Source organism: Opisthocomus hoazin, chromosome 7 (genome assembly GCF_030867145.1).
Source record: "Opisthocomus hoazin isolate bOpiHoa1 chromosome 7, bOpiHoa1.hap1, whole genome shotgun sequence".
NCBI classification, from domain to species: Eukaryota; Metazoa; Chordata; class Aves; order Opisthocomiformes; family Opisthocomidae; genus Opisthocomus; species Opisthocomus hoazin.
In genome coordinates, this window is record NC_134420.1 from 26,258,581 (window position 1) to 26,282,250 (window position 23,670).

General features: G+C 39.4%; 1 protein-coding gene across 25 annotated transcripts in view; it reads right to left on the minus strand.

Annotated features, from left to right (window-relative positions):
- Window positions 1–23,670, minus strand: part of LRRC4C (leucine rich repeat containing 4C) — a 566,727-nt gene that overhangs the window by 28,675 nt on the left and 514,382 nt on the right. For 3 of the 25 annotated variants that reach the window (XM_075426754.1, XM_075426757.1, XM_075426753.1), the window contains one exon: window positions 23,220–23,424. The exons of the other annotated variants lie outside the window; for them this stretch is intronic. The gene's annotated coding sequence lies outside the window, so the exon portion shown is untranslated. The remainder of the gene's footprint in view (window positions 1–23,219; window positions 23,425–23,670) is intronic. 25 annotated transcript variants of the gene reach the window in all.

The following is a 23,670-nucleotide window of genomic DNA, read 5'->3' on the forward strand; positions in this document are numbered from 1 at the left end:
ATTTTACAAGACATTATTATTCTCACAAAATCCTTGGCAATAAGACAAATTTATCAGGGCTTCCAGTAAAGTGGGAAGCTCAGAAAGTGTCAACCCCTGTTTAGAGACAATATCGAAGACCATCCTTCTGCCTGCTGCAGAGTGAGGGGCCTAGTGGCCCTGGAGCATGTATCTCTGAAATTCTGTACGTCTGGCTTAAGCTGATTCTCCATGAGTTTCTTGTTGCCCATCTTTGCACCAAGGCTTATATAAGAAGGAATGCTGGTTTCCTCAGCATTTCAGGAATCTTAATAATTTTTTTTTTTTCTTACTTCAGTTTGCTTGAAACAATATCTCAGAGTTCCCAGGTCACATGGAATTTGTAAAGTTCATACTGTGATTAACATTTTTTTCTCTTATTTTTCATTTGTGCAGTAATGAGTTTCGGCATCCAGCCAGTTTTACTGCATAAAGGGATGTGCACATATAGGAAGAATGGGATAGTCTGCAGGAGGTTGAGGATAATGCAGATCAATGCATTCTGTAATGCATGGGAAAAGCTATGCAGAGAAGAATTTTGAAATCATAAAGGATAACTCTATGAAAACAATATTATAGCAGTCAAAAACACACAGTAACATCAAGAATTATTAGGGAAAGAATAGAAAACAAAAACATTGCCATTCCCTCTTTAAATGCTTGACATTCCTACTTCCTGAATACTATGCCACATTTTAGAAAGGATATAGTGGAACTGAAGACAGTTTACAGAGCAGTAGCTGAGATGATGAAAGACATGGAACAGATTCTGTACAGGAACACGACAAAATGGACCAGAATTCTGTATAAAGAAATGGAGGAGGGTAAAATAGTGGAAGTCTCTAAAACAACAATACAGAAATAATGAATAGGAATTGACCATTTTTTGCTACTTCTCTCTATAGAAGCAATAGCAAGCATAAAGTGAAGGTATCAGGACTCAAATGGAAATACTTCTTCAGACAACAGATAGTTAAACAAACGGATGCTGGACAAGTATTTGGAAGAGCAATTCAATAAGAGTTATTAAATATAATTCTACTTCAGGCTCAGAAATTCATCTGAGCTGAAAACAGTCAGAGACTGGAGAGTACCTAGCTAGGGAAGAAGCATAAATAGTTGACCAGCTCTAGCTCTTTGGTGTGTTCATATCATTCCTGCTGGAAAGAGAATACTAACATAGACAAACCTGGGGTGATACTGCACCATAGAATCATAGAATCATAGAAAGTTTTGGGTTGGAAGGGACCCCTAGAAGTCATCTAGTCCAACCCCCCCGCAGCGAGCAGGGACACCACTAACTAGATCAGGTTGCTCAGAGCCCTGTCCAACCTGGTCTTGAATGTTTCCAGGCATGGGGCCTCCACTGCCTCTCTGGGCAACCTGTTCCAGTGTTTCACAACCCTCATTGTAAAGAATTTCTTCCTTATATCTAGCCTAAACCTACCCTGTTTTAGTTTAAAACCATTACCCCTCGTCCTGTCACTGCTGTCTCTACTAAAAAGATTGTCCCCATCTTTCCTATAGGCTCCCTTTAAGTACTGAAAGGCTGCAATCAGGTCTCCCCGCAGCCTTCTCTTCTCCAGGCTGAACAAGCCGAACTCTCTCAGCCTGTCCTCATAGGAGAGGTGCTCCAGCCCTCGGATCATTTTTGTAGCCCTCCTTTGGACACGCTCCAACAGTTCCATGTCCTTCTTGTGCTGAGGGCTCCAGAGCTGAACGCAGTACTCCAGCTGAGGTCTCACCAGAGCAGAGTAGAGGGGCAGAATCACCTCTCTCAACCTGATGGCCACGCTTCTCCTGATGCAGCCCAGGACACGGTTGGCCCTCTGGGCTGCCAGCGCACATTGCCGGCTCATGTCCAGCCTTTCGTCTATCAGTACCCCCAAGTCCCTCTCAGCAGAGCTACTCTCGATCCTTTCATCCCCCAGCCTGTATTGATAGCGGGGATTACCCCGACCCAGGTGTAGGACCTTGCACTTGGCCGTGTTGAACCTCATGAGGTTCACACAGGCCCACCTCTCCAGCTTGTCCAGGTCCCTCTGGATGGCGTCCCGTCCTTCTGGTGTCTCGACCGTACCACTCAGCTTCGTGTCATCTGCAAACTTGCTGAGGGTACACTCGATGTCGCTGTCCATGTCATTGATGAATATATTGAACAGCACCGGTCCCAATAGGGACTCCTGAGGGACTCCACTCGTCACTGGTCTCCATCTGGACATTGAGCCTTTGACCACTACCCTTTGGCTGCGACCATCCAACCAATTCCTTATCCACCGAACGGTCCACCCATCAAATCCATGGCTCTCCAATTTAGAGAGAAGGATGTTGTGGGGGACCGTGTCAAAGGCTTTACAAAAATCCAGATAGATGACATCGATAGGTTTTCCCTTGTCCACCCTTGTTGTTACACCATCATAGAAAGCCACTAGGTTGGTGAGGCAGGACTTGCCCTTGGTGAAGCCATGCTGGCTGTCTCGAATCACCTCCCTGGCCTCCATGTGCCTTAGCATATCTACTAGGAGGATCTGTTCCATGATCTTCTCAGGCACAGAGGTGAGGCTGACAGGTCGGTAGTTCCCAGGGTCTTCCTTTCTACCCTTTTTGAAAAGGGGCACAATGTTTCCCTTTTTCTAGTCACTGGGAACTTCCCCTGACTGCCATGACTTTTCAAATATCATGGAGAGTGGCTTGGCAACTATGTCAGCCAGTTCCCTCAGGACTCTGGGATGCATCTCATCAGGTCCCATGGACTTCTGTACATTTAGGTTCTGCAGGAGGTCCCAAACCTGGTCTTCACTTACAGCTGGAGGGATTTTACCCTCCTGGTCTCCTTCATGCCATTCATCGACTCGGGAGGGGTGAGGAGAGAGGTTGCCAGTGAAGACTGAGGCAAAAAAGTTGTTGAGTACCTCAGCTTTCTCCTCATCTGCTGTTGCTAGTTTGCCGGTCTCGCTCATGAGCGGGGGTACGCTTTCTTTGACCATCTTTTTCCGGCTGACATACCTGTAGAAGCCCTTCTTGTTATTTTTCACATCCCTTGCCAAGTTCAGCTCCAGCTGTGCCTTGGCCTTCCTGACCCCATCCCTACACAAGCGGGCAGCTTCCCTATACTCTTCCCAGGAAGCTAGTCCCTGCTTCCACTGCCTGTGCAGTTCCCTCTTCTTCCTTAGTTTGACCAGCATCTCTTGTCTCAGCCATGCCGGTCTCTTCTCTTCTCTGCCCGACTTCTTACACTTGGGGATCGAGAGCTCTTGCGCTCTGTGGAATACATCCTTAAAGACCTGCCAGCTCTGTTCTGTTCCCCTGTCCCTGAGGAACGTTTCCCAGGGAGTCCTTCTGACTATCTCCTTGAAGAGCTGGAATTTTGCCCTCCTAAAATTTAGGGTCCTGACTATGCTCTTCGTTATTCCCATTTCCCTCCGTAGTGTTAGTTCCACCAGCGTGTGGTCACTGCAGCCCAGGCTACCTCTGATCTTGACATCCCCAAAGGGCTCACTCGCATTGGTGACTACCAGGTCTAGTATCGCGTCCCCTCGGGTAGGGGATCCAGTATCACCATTCTTGTAGTAGAGGCAGTCATCATGGTAAAAGCAGTTACCTGGGTAACCTTGCATTAAAAACTGAGGAGACAAGCTAGTAGAATGAAAAACTACCAGGAGTACTGCAAAAATAACATCCCAAAGACGTCCTAAGTTGAAAATACTGGAGATTAAATCAATAAATTATTATTATGCTTTTGTTCTTTTCCTATATTCCTTCCTACATATCTACTCTATGTTACTACAGGAAAAGGATACTGAACTACATGGATATATGGTCTGACTTGGAAAGACCTTTTCTATGTTCCTGTTGTTGAGAAAGGATTCCAGAGGTCAGAGACCAGAAATATTAGCAACATCATACGTTACAGGGAAGATGTTGATCAGAACTTCCAAAGGACTAATCTTCCTGAGTGAGAGACCTCCTAGTGAAACAAAAAAGGAAATAGCACAACGATACGAGAAGAAAATGGAAAGACCTAACACATAACTGACTTTGTTAGATATGAGAAGGTTTACCTTTTCAATTTTGTATTTCTGAATTAATTTGGGACTTCAATCTGAAAACAAGTGCATCATTAAAGCACAAAAAGAAAATGGAGAACACATCCCACAGAGTGTTGAAGACAGAACTCTTAAATACTTAACTTTGATAGTGGTGGAGTCAAGAGAACATAATAAACCCTGTCCTAACTGGATTGGTATTCGCATAATGAGTGGGATATTTTAATGTTGCTGGTACCATCTAGTTAGATGAATAATTTCCTTTTAACAAATCCAGTATCTTGGGTTTTTTTTCCACAAACTCACACCTCAAGAAATATCTCTTAATTCAAGCAGTGTAGAAAAATTTGTTGAGTCAGCGCAGATATTTTCCAATAACAGAGCAAAATAATAAACAATTCTACAGGCGGTCTAGGAGCCTGAAAGAAAAACTCTATCAAGTGTCTCTAGTGGATTTCTACTGGAGAATTCACCAGTCACTACCGTAGTACAAATAAAATATCTAAGCAATAATAGGATTCCATACTATTCACCACTAGTGCAGACAGAAATAATTTATTTTCCTGTTGTTAAATAGTTGACATACTATCAATTCTACAGAGTAACATAAGAAGACAAAAACAATGGATTTCTTTCTCCTCAAAACACATTTCAAAGTTAATCTTCATGACAAGAAAACACAATGAACAGAAATATTTGACATGAGATTGCTATACACTTATATTTGAAAACGCGCACACCTACACACCTGTGCGCACACATACAAATCCTTGCTTCTCATTCCCATCCATTCTGGAGTAAGTTTTCACCTCTTAAATCACTTTAAACAGCTGGAAAAAAGGTTCCTTTGATCCCTGTTTATGTGTTTGGCCAAAGTAGACCCAGCAGAGGAATTATCTCAGTGTTCGAATCCTTGATTTAGTGACTGTACCTACTAAAAATTGGACATGTTAACTGCCACTGCAACTTATTTTGCATTAAATACTAATTCTTTACTTATACCCCAAGATTCAATACAGGAGAACATCCTTTAGATTGCCTAACAGCTGAAACTGCAGAGCACATATATAGAAACAGAGCAAAACCTAAATGTAGGGAGATAAGCCAGCTCCTCAAAATAGCTCACGTTTTATTTTTATTTAGTGTTTATTTTTACTACATTGCATAATGTGGCCTTCTCATAATCTCACAAGCCAAGATGAATCGTGACCCATACTTGTTCCCAATTCCACTAATTCAATGAGGTTGGGGCAATTTCTGATTGTCTGATGGGGAACTTCCATTATTTCCATCCCAACGTTTCAGAACTGTTCTAGTAAGTGTTTTCTAGTAAGTGGTCATGAGGTTTTTTTGCTTGTTTTTGTTTTTTACCTACTGCTATTCATTAGAGACCTAGGAACATTTTATGACTCTACTCCATAGGCAATAAAAACCATTACATTTCCACTCAACATTAACCTAATTCTAGTGCCAGAGAAATCAATGAAGTGGGAGCAAAGATGATTCAACATCAAATGCTTGCAAATATTGCTCTCCTATCCATCATAGGCCTAGATATAAACAAATGATAACTCAGTTGAAAACCTCAGTGTTTACGTCCACTGAACTCTATGTCTTCTGTGGTTTAGAGTTCAAAATATTTTTAGTTGTATGCTGGAGAGTCACACAGGGATTTTTGTGCACTCACATATTAATTACATTTGTTTCTTCCTTTTTCTTTCTAGAGGAGCTGTCACCAAAATTAAAATTGTTGTTCAAAGCACATCTAAGCAAGAAGGGGATTTTGGGTTCATTATCTAATTGATCAAAACAACCTGCTAATTAAATATATCTGGGCCTAATCAAAGTAGAGACATTATGCAGAAACACAGTGAAACTGTCAGCTAGGTGCATGAGACTCAAACCATAAAGGCCACTGGAGCTCATTATGTTGCTTAATTACATTAAAGCTAAGATTTTCAAAGAAGCATAGCAGAGAGAATTGGCTGTGTATCTTACGTTGTCCTAGGTATGTAAGACCGTATTTTGGGAGCACCTACACCTTACAATAAGCTCTGTTTCACGACTGCTCTTGCCAAGATCGCTCAGCTCCTACAGTCTTGACTCAGCACATATGAGACTAGTATAAAATCTGGGCTGAATTCTCTAAGTGAATGGTCTTCATGGTTCCATAGTCAAAAAGTCAGACATATAGATCTGGTCTATCTCTAGTGTTCAGTAAAAACCCCCTTGTTTCTATTTTTTAAAAGTCATGAGCTACAACAAGGTATATGCAAAACTGCCTTATGCTGTTTCTTAACTATACAGCCAGTAGCATTTTATTTTTCATTAAGGCCTATTCCCATTCTGAAAATAAAAACAAGGATATGACTTAAACCATCTGCCAATACCTATGTCTCATCTAAAAAGAAAAGACAGGGGTGAAACAAGTGTATTCCCCACATGAATAGAACCTTTTCCATACTCAAATGATAAGACAAAGACAGCGACTGTGTCATTTGAGAACAGATTTAACAGTCTATGATTGATAACATGGGTTGGAGCCAGAGGTGGTAGAAGCTTAGGTCTATCTGAACAATGACAGGTTGGTCTTACCAATTCAAGACTAATTTATTCAACCAAGGATAACATATACTTTTCACTCAAATGGTTCTTATGCTAAGGTGAACAACATTATTTTTCACCACAGTTATTACATATATTGCAGTAACATCTGGAAGTACAAATCATAATGGTAATGCTGAAAGAATCCTACCCCAAAATTCACCTTAAAAGCAAGGACAGATGCAAGATTATTTGTTTAATGCCATGCAATAAAGGAGCACAACTATGACCCAAAGTCCCTGGCATCAGTCTTCTGCTCTAACTTGGCAAAATTCCAGTTGTTTAATGATGTGGATAAAAACTCGAAGGCATGGCTCTGCCTGGTGTCATTCCTGGTTAGTGAACAAATGTACATTGCCACAGTGTAGATTGCCCTGGAGCCCAGCACTGTTTCCCCCTTATTTTATAGAGTGACATCTCCACAATGGAAAAAAGTAGCCACTAATGCTGTTCACACACAGCTTGCCACTTATCCACTAATTGGTGGAGTATTTTCAAACTTTTAATTACTATGAAAGATATGTAGCAATAACCCCCAACAGAAGGATCTGTCTTCTGTCAGAGGTGATTTTCAGCCATTTGTCTGGGTATAGTAGAGATCTCCAGTAATAACTCATACGGAAATATTTCCATAATTCAAAGCAGGATGGATCTCACGCTGTGTCTCTTAAGGAGAAAACTGAAACAGATAGTATGGTTTTATAAATTTGAACTAAATAAAAGTAGGTTTCAAAGTAACAATTTAATGAAATTCACTTCCATGCCAATATAATAAGAGGTAAGAATAGGAGGGAAGAAAAATAAAAAGCCTATGTTGTTGCACAGACTTTGCAGTCAAGCCAGACCTCAGAAGCTCTACCTTTAATCATGATCTCAGACATTGTAATTGCTCCTTATGGGAAGCATCAGCTGGTTTTAAATCATCTTTCTTCTGAGATTAGTTCAATATATTAACTACAAGCTCCCCAGACGTGAACAATACACTGATTTGAACCTCAACCATTGTGGGAATATCTAACCACTGGATCTAAGTCTCCTATCAAATTCAGTGTCAGGCTGTTACAGCAAAAGAAATTACAACACAGCTCCTTTAATTGAAAACGTCTCAGCATTCAACAAAAATTTCCATGTAAAGTTCAGGCGTAGGTCAGGAGGAAATCATGTATGTACAGTAATAAATCTGTGTTTATATGTATATGACATCAAACATGAAATTCCAGTTATCAAAGAAATTTCATATCTGAACTGCAGTTTTTAGAGGCAGCAAACTGTTAATCACCAGTGCTACTCAATTCCCAGCAGTTCTTTCAGTTCTTTAGGTTGACTTTAGAGTTATTTTTACAAGGAAATTAAATGAATGACTTTGTCTGAAGTTAAAAAATAAAAATAAAACATATCTTAACATGTATGTGTAAAAAAAATTCAAAAAAATCTTGCAGCCTTTCTCTAGGTAATACAAGCCTAGCAAAAGGAAGCTTTAGTTCAGAGACAGAAGTTGCCTGCTGTTCCAAAAGTTTAGTGCAGCTAGCAATTTCATAGTCTACTGGATGGAGTCTATAAAACTCTAAAGTATTATGAAGGCTTCACTTTCTAATGTTTTGCTATATATAATTGAGGCAGAGGAAACATCACTGTTTCTCTCTCTTCACTGGTATGCTCCTTTATGCAACTGCTAACTTTGCTCGTTCCAGGATCCCCTTTTCCAATATTGAAAATCTGAAGAGCTCATTAGAAAGTAGTCCAAGACAAAAATGTTTTTCTTCATTTCGATGACAATGGATTGCCATTTTGGGGTTTCCATCTCCCTAAAGTTTTTTTTGGCCTCCAGAAGCCAAAGAGAAAGACATTTATATCCTCGAGTACTCTGTAAATGTGCTATTTACATATTATCTTACGTAGAGTGAGAAATTATATAAAAAAAAAAAGTCACTATAGACACAAGGGTGGCAACTAGCATTGATGAAGCCCGAGCAGTTTTACTGTAGCCAACAGTTTACCAAAAAAAGTCATTGCTCACAAAAATTAAAAAAGGACTTTTGATTTGACTTTGGATACACTTTCAAAAATATGCAAGAAATGAAGGAGGCAGGACCAGAAGACTTGCCTCTCGCTCCCACTCCATGCCTTTGCCAGAATGTCACCTTCCTTCTTGTCACAAAAAGAGGCATCCAGTCCCAAAATTCCTGCTTTATTAGATTTTCCAGCAATCAAGTGAGCGCAGGCATTTATTATTTTTTTCTATTTCTTCATTTATTCTATTTATTCAACCGATATGGCAAATATCTAGCAGCCTGTCCCTCGCTGTAAATACAGAGAAAGAGTACAAATACAGGAGCAAAGTAATCTCTCTTATGCTCTCCTTCTGAAATGTTGGCACTGCAGCAAAACATTAACACATATTGTAAAACATATCAGGGATGTTATGAAGGGAAAAAGCTATAGGAGTTCCTGTAGGGTGGAAATATAACTTACAGGGTAGAAATAACACATTGTGTCTTGAAAATTAAGTACTTGGATGTTCTATTGAAAGGGGTCATTGCCTCTCCTCTTTCTAGCCAAAGCGGAATCGAAGCAGGGAAAGGTGGGATGCCTTGGGCACAGACAGAGCAGAGAGATGAATTCAGATGTTTGACTTGCAACTCACTTTATTTTCTCCACAGCAGATGTATTATCTACCAAAGAGGGAGTTGATTCATCCAGATGAGTGAGTAATTGCTCTAGTCTTAATCCAGCAATCTGCATTTTACATTTCTTCACAGTTCTAACAAACACAGTGCAAGATGCTCAGCCAAATGAGAACACAGTTTTCTCTCCTTTCAAAAAGCAAATGATCCTTGCATGATTTGCAGTTACTGTATTAATTATGAAAAGATTTATTTACTTACAATTTTTCTAAACCACTCTAAAAGTAAAACCATTTAAAGATTGATTCAGTTTCAGTGTCCAAGTGAAGTGCCCCCAAGGAATCCCAGCCACTGAATTGCTTGAAAATGCCCTTGTAAATTAGCAAGCATTGCACAAACACTACTGGCAAATTCAATCACTTCTGTGTCATGCTGCACTGCTATCTTCTGCTCACTTAAAGAGCTGAAGTTCATTCTTCCTTAATTCCATGTAGGCTAGTGAGATGATATGAATGACTTTGCTTAAGTGGCACTGACTCTTTTAATATTTAACTACAGAGAACAAGAAAAACAGAGCAAAAAGGCTTAGGAATCAAGCTATGACTTGCATGGCATTTCCTCATGCTCTCTATTTTTTGTATATCTATTATCTCTCCAACAGTATTTTTCCATTTAAAAAAGTCCTTTGTACAGTAATGGTGTTTAATGTAGAGCTATTAGAAGAAGAAAATATAAAAGTTGAAAGGTTCAGCCTACAATAAATGTAACGTCTCTCAACCCCTATGGGTTTTCACAGAATTGAACAGGGCTAGGATTTTCAAAACAAATGCTTATGCCTAGGCCCAGTCACTGTAATATCACATATATTCTTTCAACAACAAAAGTAACAACAGCATGTGAAACTATTGTGTGAACCTCCTGTCAAAAATAGACAATAATATTCCTACTATAAATTTGCATTACACCTGCAAGCAGCCATTTATGAGTGCAAACTATAAAGTTAAAGGATAAAAAGTTATATTTGAAAATTTGTTCTCATATTTTACAAAATGTTTCTTAAAGTTCATACTTCCTGACTTCATAATTATTTTGATTGTGATATGAACTTATTAATTAATATGATCACATAAGTAAATATTTAAATGCCTGAGGTACTACTATAAGTTCAATACATATATAGAAAAAAAGGCTGTGTTCATAATTTTTTTTCAATTTTCAAGATTAGGAGACAGTTTCTAATTGTACAAAAGATACCCTGCTACACAGCTTTTCATTACAGCAGGGTTAAAAATGTTAACTCTCAGTGGAGCACTGAGAATTTAATTAAAGTTTGCAAACACTGTGTTTCAACTATTTGTAAAGGAGCATGAAAGATATGCAGAGTAATTCTTACTGTAGCATTACAAGTGTTATTCTCTGACAGTCTATTAATATATTCCTCATTTTATTCCCTAAATAATTCTGATATTGTTCTCAGACGTATTACAAACTTTCTGCCTCTTGTGTTATTTTACTTTCATAAACTCACAGCAATTGGTGATGTCTATATTTGTATAGAGAAGTAAACATTCTTTAATACTTGAGCAATCCTTTCTTGACTGATAAATAGGAATGATTAAGCAACAGTTCCATAGAGAACTACAGACCCAGTTGGCTGCCCCTCCTACAGCTAATATTTCAGCCTTAATGAATGAAGTTAGTCAGCTTACATTAGATATAATGGTGCTGGGCAAATTGTGAATGATGCCAATAACTTGTGCAATTTTCTGAAAAGCCACTTCAGCTGTTAAATTGTCCTACTTCTTCATTCTCATGATCTTGCTAATGGAATAATTTGAAATTAAGGCAAGCTAGAAGTATAAATAAGATATAAATAAAATGGAGTATGTTGCTATAACACAGGAGGAGGATGCCATTCCTGGGTCCTGATCTTACAAGAACTTAATACAGCCATGTTTTTACTTAAATATGAGATTTACTTACATTGTGAGGCTATATTCTCGTTACATACAAAACTGGAGTAGATTTTAGTATGGGAAGGATATTGAAATGGATAATTTTTCACTTATGATATTTAAGTAACTTATAACACTCAGCAGAACAGGAATGATGCCTTCAAATACAGGAACCTGTTGAAAATCAGATTAAGTCAGTTTAAAACTAGAATTACAATTGGACTTAAATGTTCTTCAGTAGTTCCTGCCACAATTTTGTATTCTGCACTATTATATGGTTTCCCTAGATTTAGTTGTGTTTCAGGGACAATGGCACACGTACAGCACTTGTATGGTATGGGGTTTTTTTGTCTCCAACAAAAAGCATGATGCTAAGGTCAAAAAGTAAGTTGGGATTTTGGTATTCTCTTTGAAATATTTCACGATATTTTGAAATATTTCACGATATCAAAAAGTACTAAGAAGTAATCCTCCACATGTTTTGGACTGTTTAAGACTCTCACTCAAGGAAGTATGCCTCACCTGTAAACAGTATATTTTCACTGCATGCTTCTAAACTTCAGACAAAGTTGAAAAGAGAATAATCTACATTTTTCAAGTATGACTCCAGTGGTTCATATGGAATATGAATAACAAATCTTTAAAATTCTCTTTGATAAATGTATGCACAAGAAGCAATCATTACTTACAGGTAGAACTAAGATGTGATATAACTTAGTTATGACCCACAAAAAGGAAGCACTGTATGTAGGGAAGATAAAACAGAAGTCCCAAATCTGTATGATATTGGGCTGAAAGCCAGGAAAGTAAATTAATTTACTGCTATGACTATTACATATTTATAAAGCACCTTATAAATGAAAACTTCAAAAGATTTTTCAAAGGATTCATTACTTAGATCACAATAGTCCAGTGAATTAAGTATTATGGTATTCATTTTAAAGACCATTAACTTCGACATGGACAGTTTAAGTGACATACTCAAGAGTGTATAATATAAAACAGTGGTAAAATAAAAACTTCAGCATATTAGTTCTCTTGAAAACTAAGAGCTGAGATTTCAACTTTCCGTTGAAAGGAAAAATGTATGTTCTGTGCATGGAGGGGGGATTTTGACCACCATGTATTTAAAAAAAAAGGTGCAGTAAAGAATCAAAACTGAGTGAGGAGCAACAAGCAGACTGAGCCTGGAAAAAATGGAGAGTAAATAGTAAGTTTTATCCGTGAAGTATGATTTAGTTATTAACTGAGACAAGAGCCTAATGTGAACTGGAGGTGGCATAGAATCATTAGAGGAAATTACAGGCAATATTTGGATTATTTTGATAGTAGACATTTGCTAGATACCCACCTGATCAGAAGAAGTAAAATGAGGAGGAGATGATAATTGAAATGAAAAACAGGCAGATGAAAAGACTACATAGGTTGCAATCAGTGGGAGGTTTCAACAGATACCCAGGCAAACGTTGGAATCCATTAAATTGGATTAGAAAATGTCACCAGTGCAGCAGCCAGTCAGATTCAGCTTATAGTAGTTTGGCACAGTAGAGAAGTCATGTTTCATTAGGATTAGTCCTGTTTCCTTTTAACATAGTTCCCGGAATATCATGCAAGAAGCGATACAGTTCCAATTTTTGCAACTTGTCATGTTTCTTCTGTGCACCACTGTCATTTTAAATACTTCTCTACAGAATATATTTTTGCTGTAGCTATGCTTGCAGCAATGTAATTGCATCTCCCACACTGCATATATCACTTAAGCAAGCAGTTAAAATTTTAAAATTCGAAACATCTAAACCTAGATAATCACAGAGCTCTCTAAGAAACAGTATAGACGCTTATCTTGTTTTCTTATACTTTCATTCTTTCCCATTCTATCTAATTCTGGATATTCACCATTGATCACTTGCTGCTCTGAAGTACTGTCCATAAAACTCTGGTCACCACCTTCATATTTCCTCTTCAGAAACCTACACTTTCTGAAGACATACATTAAAGCAGGCTACCATTCAACCATCAATACCAAATCAAACAGTCTCCATATTATTTTTAATTCCTCATCCAAAAGAAAAAACAGAATATTTTTAATATTACCTCCTGTTTTCTCATCATTTGTCTTACAGGCTCTATCTCCCCCATGGGCAGCTCTTTGCATGTGAGAGTCACGAATAAAGCAGCACTACTGATTAACTTGGCAATTAAATATATGTCCAGGTGTTTTATGAGCTCAGAGTGTAATAGGCACTATGACAAAATAAAACAAAATGCATATGGTAAGATTATTTCAAAATAATTTTCTACATTTTTGGTTTCAATATGCAGCCAATTTTTCCTCTTACATATATATTATGCCAAATATCTGAGCCTTCAGACACAAGAAGTTATGGAATTCAGCACTAAGATAGAGGTCTGAATTTTGGAAACCACAGATCACCCAAAAGCCTCACAACTAGAAAATAAATAATAGTACTTAGACCCTCAAAGTATCAGATGTGCTTATTACTCGAAGTGGTACAATGAAACTTCTTTGAATGCTCTGGGGTTCATAAAAATTAGCTATTTAATGGAACGACACTTGAACTGTTGTCCAAAGATGAGAGATGTGTTGGAAAGGTACAATGCCTTTACTTGGGTCTAAGGTTTAATCTTTCCGCCCAATTTTCTTGGGGTTTTCTCCTCAAAGCTATACCTGAACATCTTCCAAATCATATGAATTTTAACAGCAGAAATTGTCAAGTTCATTTGTTATTTGAACAGATTATGTGACTGAACAAACTGACCAAAAAGAAATCGGGAAGTAAAACACAAATGAAGAAAAATCCCTCCTATTGTCTAGAAAGGTGAAGGCGAATACTGCATGGCTGAAACAGCCATTTAACAGCTCAAACCAAATCATAGTCATATCTTGTAAGTATCAAATTTTACCTTGCTACAAACATGAAAAGCAATCAGTGAATATACCTCATGTTATTTCATCATACCAAGTCCACATTCTTGTGTTGAGGGACGTCTTGCAGCACTGGAAACAACTTAGAATTTCTGATGGGAATAATTTACTGTGATGAGCAATAACAGCAAGAACATTTGAGATGGAGCCAGTTTGGGATCAGCTCCAGAGAAATGCTGAGCGAGAATATAAGCACATATTTTAGGTCTATATCCCTCAGTGTGTTTGACCCACTTTTACCCAAATATATGATGTCTCAGGAAACAAGACAATTTTAATGAGATGGAACAGGTATTGCCCAGGACAATAGTACTCCGCAGAATAACCTGTGTGTGAAGTAAATTTTCCATGGTTGTTTACCAGTTAATAGCTTACAACACTGTATTTAAGTACACTGATGTAAAAATTTATGGACAGCACAAGGCCATTCAGACCTCAAATATTCAGAGTAATAGCCAAATGTAATAATTAATGATTAATTTAAAAGTCTGAGATTAGCAAAATTAATCAGACAGTACAGAAAACTTCACAAGTAGATAAGAAAAATTATATAGAGACAGAGGATGAGGCTGCACTGCCATTAGCTGCCCTCTATGATAGCTCATTAGGTTAGCTTTTACCAAAGGAGTCAAACCTAAGTATGTGTGTGTAGTAGATGAAACATAAAAAGCAAGCAGGAAGATCCTGCTGGGAACATAGGGAGAATAGCTCTCAGATTTCTCTGCATGAAGTCAGAGAAATGTTTGGGGATACGTTACCCTGTGGAGTTCGATAGCAAAGTAATCATTAAACAGCCAAAAGCATGGCACCAGCAAAGGAGAAAGACAAAAGGCAAACAAACAGCTTCTACAGCAGCAGATGTACTGTGCTAGCAACAAAAACTACAGCACTGGATCTAATGGTCATTACTGGTGTGCTGCAATGGCACTGAGGCGGATTAGCAAAGTATTAGAAGTGAACATAGGCTCAGAATAAGGACCAGGGACATTCTGTTGATGACATTCAGAATTATTCAAATAAAGATAGAAAATTTGTCTTGTCTATGCATGACTGCAAGGCAAGAGAAGGGAAAGAAACTTTCCTGTTGCTGGCCAGTGTAAATAATAAAAATAAGAAAAAAACAAATTATAAATTATAAGAGTAGAAACTGCAGTCTTGCTTGCCCACTGATGGGGAATAATACCCACGTTTTGTGAGTAAAAGGATGTCCTGGGTTTGGCCAGGACAGGGCTAATTTTCACTGGAATCCAGGAAGGGGCACAGCCGGGGTGGGCTGACCCCACCTGGCCAAACAGAGCCGGGTATTCCATACCATGTGCCGTCATGCTGGGTTCCAGTGGGGGGGAGCTGGGCGGGGGGAACTCACTCGCGGCTCGGGAGGGCTCAGCGGCGGTTCGGTCCGGGAGAACGGCTCTCTGGGTCGTGTGGTTTGTGTTGTGTTTTCTCCTTATCTGTATCGTTGTTGTTACTGTTCCCTCTGTTTGCTGTTCTGTTAAACTGCCCTTATCCCGACCCACCAGTTTCTGCCTGTTTTCTTTCCGTTCTCCTCTGCACCCTGGCGGGGGGAGGGGCAGCCGCATGGTGCTTTTGTTGCCAGCGGCAGCCAAACCAGAACACAGGATCACAAACTCTACATTTGAAAGGTAGCACAAGATCTTACTTTCTACACCTTACATCATCCCCACCAAAAATAAAATCCCTGACAAATCATAACGCTTGCAGCAGAATGGGACCCAGCGCGTCCTGTAGCAACACCGGTTTGGCATAATTTTATGAAACACACATCTCTGTCAGAGGAAACTCTAGGTAAGAAGGTGCGATCTTTATGCCGTCCCTTGGCCCTGAGGTTCTATCCAATTGGATCTTACATCCTGGGCTTCCATCTACTGTTTTCTTGTGGCTAGTTAACTTGAGCTGCTTAACAAACTCTATGCACGGCTTCACAGCCCTGCTGTAAATCTCCTACTAATATCGATACTACATGTTACATTCCTCCTAAGAATGACAGTGTTCCAAAAGAGAAGATTCATAAGAGCATCTGACACTTTTTACAGAAAGGTAACATCTGAGACCAGGAAGGGCACTGAGTGAGTACTGTTTTCTCTAACTGTGGGTCATAAATCCCTTGGAGGTCATACAGAGGTTAAAAAAGAGAGCTGTCCATGAGTAACATCTCAATCCCTGCAGGGCTGGGAAATAAGGACTATCATTATTTACTCCAATTTCTACACTTCCCGGAAAACTTCAAATTACCTTTAATTGCTGGAAACAGTTCAGCTCCTTCAAAACGAGCACAGTTGTTTTTCACTCTCCTGTTCTGGAGGGCCTGGTTCATACTGACTGTCAGAGATCACTCCAAAACAGATGAACTGAAAGGGCTTTTAATGTTCATCAAGTTGGTTATATATAATCATCATAGTAAAAGATCTAGGGATAGATAGCAAGGAAAACAGACCATTGTTCCACAGCCATTTCTCTTGGCAACTGTGTCTTACTTGGGAAGTGCCTGCCTCCTGTGATGCCAGCCACATGTTTCCATCCCCTGAATACCCATTCGGGTGTGCTGGTGTAATTCCACTCACTGCACAGATCTCCAGGGAACCAGGTTATAATTCCCAGGTTAATAACAAGCCTCCCCGTACAGGCAGAATATTTTTAAAAAATATTCAGTACTCTATCTGTTTCATCACGCAACCCCATAAACTGTCATAGGGGCAAACAACAGGCACAGCATCAACTTCAGCAGAATGAGCTACTGCTACTGAATCACTGCCTCAGGACAGAGTGGGAATAGAGCTAGGGGACACAAGGACAAGGACTGATTTCTAACTAGAACACCAATCTGGAAGACAGAATGACAGAGGGTGTCAGGAAACCACTGTACGCATCTGGGGCAGAGAAGGACGGGATGAGTCAGCAACAAGAGAAACAAAAAAATCATGATTTGATGCAAATGAAATCAATGAGACTTTGGCAGAACTGTTTCCAAGAAGAATGTTTTTTAGTGTTTTGCATGAGGTCTTTAGCAGAACCAAATATGATGAGGTTATTGAAGCTTGCAAGGACAGAACTACAAGTCCAAGAGAATACAGAAGTACTGATTGAGTGCAGAGGGAGGAGAGTAAGAGTACACCAAAGAAGACCAATTACATGTCTTCAGAATTGAGGAAGGAAAAAATTGGAAAGTTACTCAATTCTCCTTTTAACTTCCTCAAACAATACAAAGTTAAACCAATCCAAAACAAACACCATGTTATAAATGCATATCTGCTTCTTTTGGAGAGAAAGGAAGAAGAGTGTAAAATATGCAAACAGTAGCACAAGACAGAGCATCTGCAGTATTTAGTTCTTAACATCCCTCCTCTTTTTACTACCTACTGCCAGAGGAAGAAAAAAAAAAAGGTCAAGGGAAGCACCCTCCTTTTTCAGATGCAATGCTGAACTCAACTTGATAGTATGCTTCACATACAGATCTCCAGCTGTTTTTACTGGGAGTTCTGAGTACTCACTGATGGAGTTTAAACTTTCTAATAATAGCAGGAAAAAAATGTGAGTATGTGTGACATCTAAAATACATTACTCTCAAAAAAATGTAAGTTCTTTCAGTTGCAAAGACAAGTATTCAAAAAAGATTCCAGATTTTTTTTGTCTGCTGTTCCTTTTTTAAGTCATCTTCTGCAATGAATGAGGCAAGGTATCAATGGATAGTGAATATAAGGGAAAGAATGACTAAAACATGATCATGCATTTGAAAATAGCATCATAATATTTATGTTGATGTATACAGTATAAACACTACATCCCTTTCATACTTTACTGGAAATAAAAAATATTTTCTACCGCAGCAATCCTTACATATGGACTAAATTAATTTTGAAGAGAGGAGAAGAAGGAGGTGAAGAAGTATGGCAGAATTCTATTTCAGTGAGGCTTATCTAAGAAAATGCAGAAAGTAAAAAGTAGAGGTGTTAATGGATTGTGCATGCACACTTTTATTACAATTGTGATAGGAGTAACACAGTAAAAATAATTAAGAATATAATTAAAATATGAATAAAATCATAAAGCTAAAAAGTTTCAAATTAATTTACCATTGATAAGTTTCACAGCCCTCACAAATTTAGTTTCATTTTAATACTCATTATAATCAATATAGGTATGTATGGAGAAGGGTCAACACAGTTTTCTACATATCCTGTTCAATAAAATTTCTTACATGCACTAAATTAATAATGCCTGTGAATTAGGGAGTAAACAGAGAATACATAGCTTCTTCAAGTGGAGAACATAATGTGTAATAATGAGACTGAATTTCTCCTTTTCATCTGCAGGGCACTAGAGATAACTGTGGCATTCTTGGTACGACAGTGTGGTGGGCATCATTCTGAGCACCATACACTAATGGCTCTGAAACCTCCCTCCAACTTGAAGTAATTTAACTCTTGTTTTCCAGATAAAACTTCATTGTTACAGCCAAGAAATAGCTCTTCTGCATCCTAAGTCAGTCCTTCCTCTCCTTCATTTCAATTTTTTCCAACACTTCTGAAGTTTGTTTTATCTGTAGTAATGTGTAAATCATCAAAATACATATATACATACAGTTCAATCAACACTAAAGAAGTTCTCGCACCCCTCTTGAAAGTAAGAGCACACCTTTCCATCAGAATTAAGAGGTTTTGTATCCGGCTTTTTTTACAAAAGTGCTTTGCTTTCAGAAAATGTTCATTTTTTTCCTATTTCTTCGGTTTGTTCTACGATAAGTCCAGAGATCAGAAATAAAAAATGACTGAAAATACACACCAAAATCTGATTCTAAGTCTAAAAATGGAGGCTCTATCTTCATTATGAAGATATTAAAACAATTTTCTCATCTGGATGATCCCTAATTTAGTTTTTACATGTTTGTTGATTATAGCTACTTGTGCCAACATTTTTTTGTGTGCCTCACTTGAAAACAGAGGAATGAATAAAGTGATACCCACAAGAATACTGTGTCCTTTTTTGGGAAGTAATTTCTGAGCGTGATGGAATAAAGAATCCCTGTTATTTGATTCTGCAGACAAGACAGCATACAGTTTTAATTCTGAAATTCTCACCAAATTCCATATTAGACTCTCCTACAGGAAAATCTTTGTTCACACTTGGCTCAGGAAAATCTGAAACTTTGGCAGTAAGATAAGTAATGTTTAATATTCCTCCTTCACCACAGTCATGATCTTGGCCCGAGGCCCCGGACGTAAGAGAAGAAGCCCACAGAGAGGATGACTTTCCCTTGGTCGAGGAGGACTGTGTGAGGGATCGCTTAAGCGATCTGGATGTCCACAAATCCATGGGCCCCGATGGAATGCACCCACGAGTGCTGAGGGAGCTGGCGGATGTCACTTCTGAGCCACTCTCCATCATCTTTGAGAGGTCCTGGAGGGCACGAGAAGTGCCCAAGGACTGGAGAAGGGCCAATGTCACTACAGTCTTCAAAAAGGGCAAGGAGGAGGACCCAAGGAACTACAGGCTGGTCAGCCTCACCTCCATCCCGGGAAAGGTGATGGAGCAGCTCATCCTGGAGGTCATCAGCAAGCAAGTGGAAGAAAAGAAGGTTATCAGGAGTAGTCAGCATGGATTCACCAAGGGGAAATCATGCCTGACCAATCTGATGGCTTTCTATGATGACATGACTGGCTGGGTAGACGAAGGGAGAGCCATGGATGTTGTCTACCTCGACTTCAGTAAGGCTTTCGACACAGTCTCCCATAACATCCTCCTAGGGAAGCTCAGGAAGTGTGGGCTGGATGAGTGGGTAGTGAGGTGGATTGGGAACTGGCTGAATGGCAGAACTCAGAGGGTTGTCATCAGTGGCGCTGAGTCTAGTTGGAGGCTGGTACCTATCGGTGTCCCCCAAGGGTCAGTACTGGGCCCAGTCTTGTTTAACTTCTTCATCAATGATGTGGATGAAGAGTTAGAGTGTACCCTCAGCAAGTTTGCTGAGGACACCAAACTGGGAGCTGTGGTAGATACACCAGAAGGCTGTGCTGCCATTCAGCGTGACCTGGACAGGCTGGAAAGCTGGGCAGAGAGGAACCTGATGAGGTTCAACAAAGGCAAATGCAGGGTCCTGCACCTGGGGAGGAACAACCCCATGCATCAGTACAGGCCTGGGGCAGACCTGCTGGAGAGCAGCTCTGCGAAGAGGGACCTGGGTGTCCTAGTGGACGACAGGTTGACCATGAGCCAGCAGTGTGCCCTGGCTGCCAAGAAAGCTAATGAGATCCTGGGATGCATTAGGAGGAGTGTGGCCAGCAGGTCAAGGGAGGTTCTTCTTCCCATCTACACTGCCCTAGTGAGGCCCCATCTGGAGTACTGTGTCCAGTTCTGGGCTCCCCAGTTCAAGAAAGAGAAGGAGCTACTGGAGAGTGTCCAGCAGAGGGCTACAAGGATGGTGAGGGGACTGGAACATCTCTCCTACGAGGAGAGGCTGAGGGAGCTGGGCTTGTTTAGCCTGAAGAAGAGAAGGCTGCGAGGGGACCTAATAAATGCTTACAAATATCTCAAGGGTGGGTGTCAGGAGGATGGGGCCAAACTCTTTTCACTGGTGCCCAGTGACAGTACAAGGGGCAATGGGCACAAACTGAGGCACAGGAAGTTCTGTCTGAACATGAGGAAGAACTTCTTCCCTCTGAGGGTGATGGAGCACTGGAACAGGCTGCCCAGGGAGGTGGTGGAGTCTCCTTCTCAGGAGATATTCAAAACCCGTCTGGACGCGGTCCTGTGCAGTCTGCTGTAGGTGACCCTGCTTCGGCAGGAGGGTTGGACTAGATGACCCACAGAGGTCCCTTCCAACCCTTACCATTCTGTGATTCTGTACTGTATTTTTAAGTATTGATCAGAGTCTCATTGTGTTCAGAGAGGCACCTCTTGTTACCTCAGGCATCTGAAGGACTTAATGACTCTGAAGTGATCAAATGCTCTTGTAATCAGCCCACCAAAAAAAAGAAAATCATAGCCATAAATCAAGAGGATTAAATAAAGATATTGCTTCCCTCATTGTGGCATCTGAATGATTCAAAGCTCTCTTTTATTCTGTGCTCATATAGTTCTTTTCATAAACTGTCATAGGCACTACCACAATACAACAATGTTACAAAACTATTGGAAATAATATTGTGACAGTATATAATAGCCCACTTGGCCAACATAAAACCATGCTTTTATATATTAGAAATATGTTCACAGCTTAGCTTTAGTTCACCCATGTTAGCTACTATTTTTTATGTAGTATAAAATTAGCCTTGTCTGTACTGCTCATTTGCTTTATAGAAAAAATGCAGGGATTACCCCCAAATTAATTTTTATTTTACTTTAAGTCAATTCAAATATCTGTATGAACAAAATGAACAACAATTTACTGGATTAAAGTAATCTTCAGCCTAAAGAGGCACAGCATATCCAGGTCTGCCTGGTGATGTGGGCTGCCTCTTTGCCATCTGCTTCTAAGCAGGAAGAACAGAGGACTGTTATGCCAGAGGGAATTCCTTCCCAAAGGCTTATATCTGGCAGCCACAGTCCCCATACTGATGCTTAGCAGAACAGTAGGAAGCACTCTCAGCACCTGTCTCAAGGTGCAGTTCTGTTTCCACTACCTTCATACTACTTCTTCTGACTTTTTACCTCTAGCAATGTAGACAGTCCTACTGTTTCATTGTGATGTATCTTGCTCCCAGCACAGGACAGGCTTGAAGACAGAAAACAAAGCTATACCTAGCAAAACTTTAGATTAAGGTATTACATAGTGCAAGCAAACAGAGCACTGCAAGCAAAAAATAAAAAGTAAACCCCATAAAATACTGATCAAATTATGCTTACAACTGATTCATTCACACCCCTCATGCAAATTTCTTTCAGTGTGCTCTTGCTCAAAGACCACACAGTCATGAATTCCACCCCTTCCCCTCACTTCACGAGGCTCTGCCTGAATAACTTCCACCTTTGCTATGGGTTTAAATGCCCTGGGGAGTTCTAGCTGCAGTCAGACACCTTGTGTAAATTGCCTCCACTTCGCTTTTTTAATAATCTTTTTGCTAATCCAGGCTGTTCATATGGTAATCTTCAGTTCTTGTTACAGATCTCAATAACTTCATGAAAAATATTATATCAGACATTGGATACAAATAAAAGTCCCTATGCATCTGATCTCTGGTATATTAAAAACTTCTCACAGAGACCTCACCTTCTACAAACAGTACAAATGACAGACCAATAAAAAGTGATCTGCTGGATCCATCTGAGAGTAAATTCTTTCCCTCCCCTTTATCTTCCTTCAACATGGTTTCTTTTGTCAGAAGAGATTTAGTTTGCAGCTGAATTTTTGTTATCTATCAATTATATGTTTCCAAATCAACAGCTAATCTTTTGCAATTCCCGAAGATGTCAAGGGAATTAAGGAAAGAAATTCTATTATTTCATATTCAGATCAACTTTTCCACCACCAGTTTTATTCTATTGTAGTCAAAGTAAAATTTCCACTAAAGTACATGTTAAAAATTGCATGACAGGGGCCTAGAACAGTACAGGAACTAGAACATTCAGAAAAAGGTGTCTGAACAGTCAGTCTTGCAAAGAGCAAATACCCTAAACTATTCTCCTTCAGTATCAGATGACCATTTTTCTGCCACCTATCATAACAGAACTTGAGGAATGAAATGGGAAGTCGGGAAGAGAAGCATAATTAGTAAGAGATTAAATAATAATGGAGAAAAAGCAATAGAAAACAAAAGTGGCAGATGAACAAAACCCAACCCTAGAGAGCGGAATAAAAAAAAGAATTTGAGATATTGAATCATTTGCATCCTGACACACTAGAGGGGCCAGCTTTTCCACCTGTTTTTAATGAAGGAGAAATTTCATACAGTAAGTTTAAACAGAAAGAACACAGCACTTTTCTCCACAAAACATACCAAATTTATTATACACAGTGTTATCAGCTGTGGAGAGAGTAATGTATATGGCATTGAGTAATGTAGGTGAAGGCTACCTGGTAACTCATCTCTCTCATATTTGATGTCTCAGATCATTTCATAGATCGAATGTTCTATTCTTGTCATGTCACAGTCTTTAGTCTTTCACGAAATATTGAAGGAATTGCTGCTAAGTTATCCTGTCTCCATTTGTCTCTTGAGGGTTATTGACTTTGGTTCTGTCTACAGGTTCTTTCTTCTAAGATAAAATCCTAGAGGTCTCTTGGTGAAAAAGGAAAAAAAAAAAAAAGAAAAAAAAATAGAAAAAGACTGAACAGAAGCTTCTCATTTTTCACTTATAGATACAAAGAATATAAAAAATTACTTAGCTGAGCATTCCTTTCACCTGCTAGCAATGGGCACTGCCTACACAGTTTTGCATGGAAAACATCTCTGCTTAGTGACTGTAGTCTTATCAATCACCAGCTGTGTAGAGCTTGTCATGCACACACAGGTCAGTATCTATAG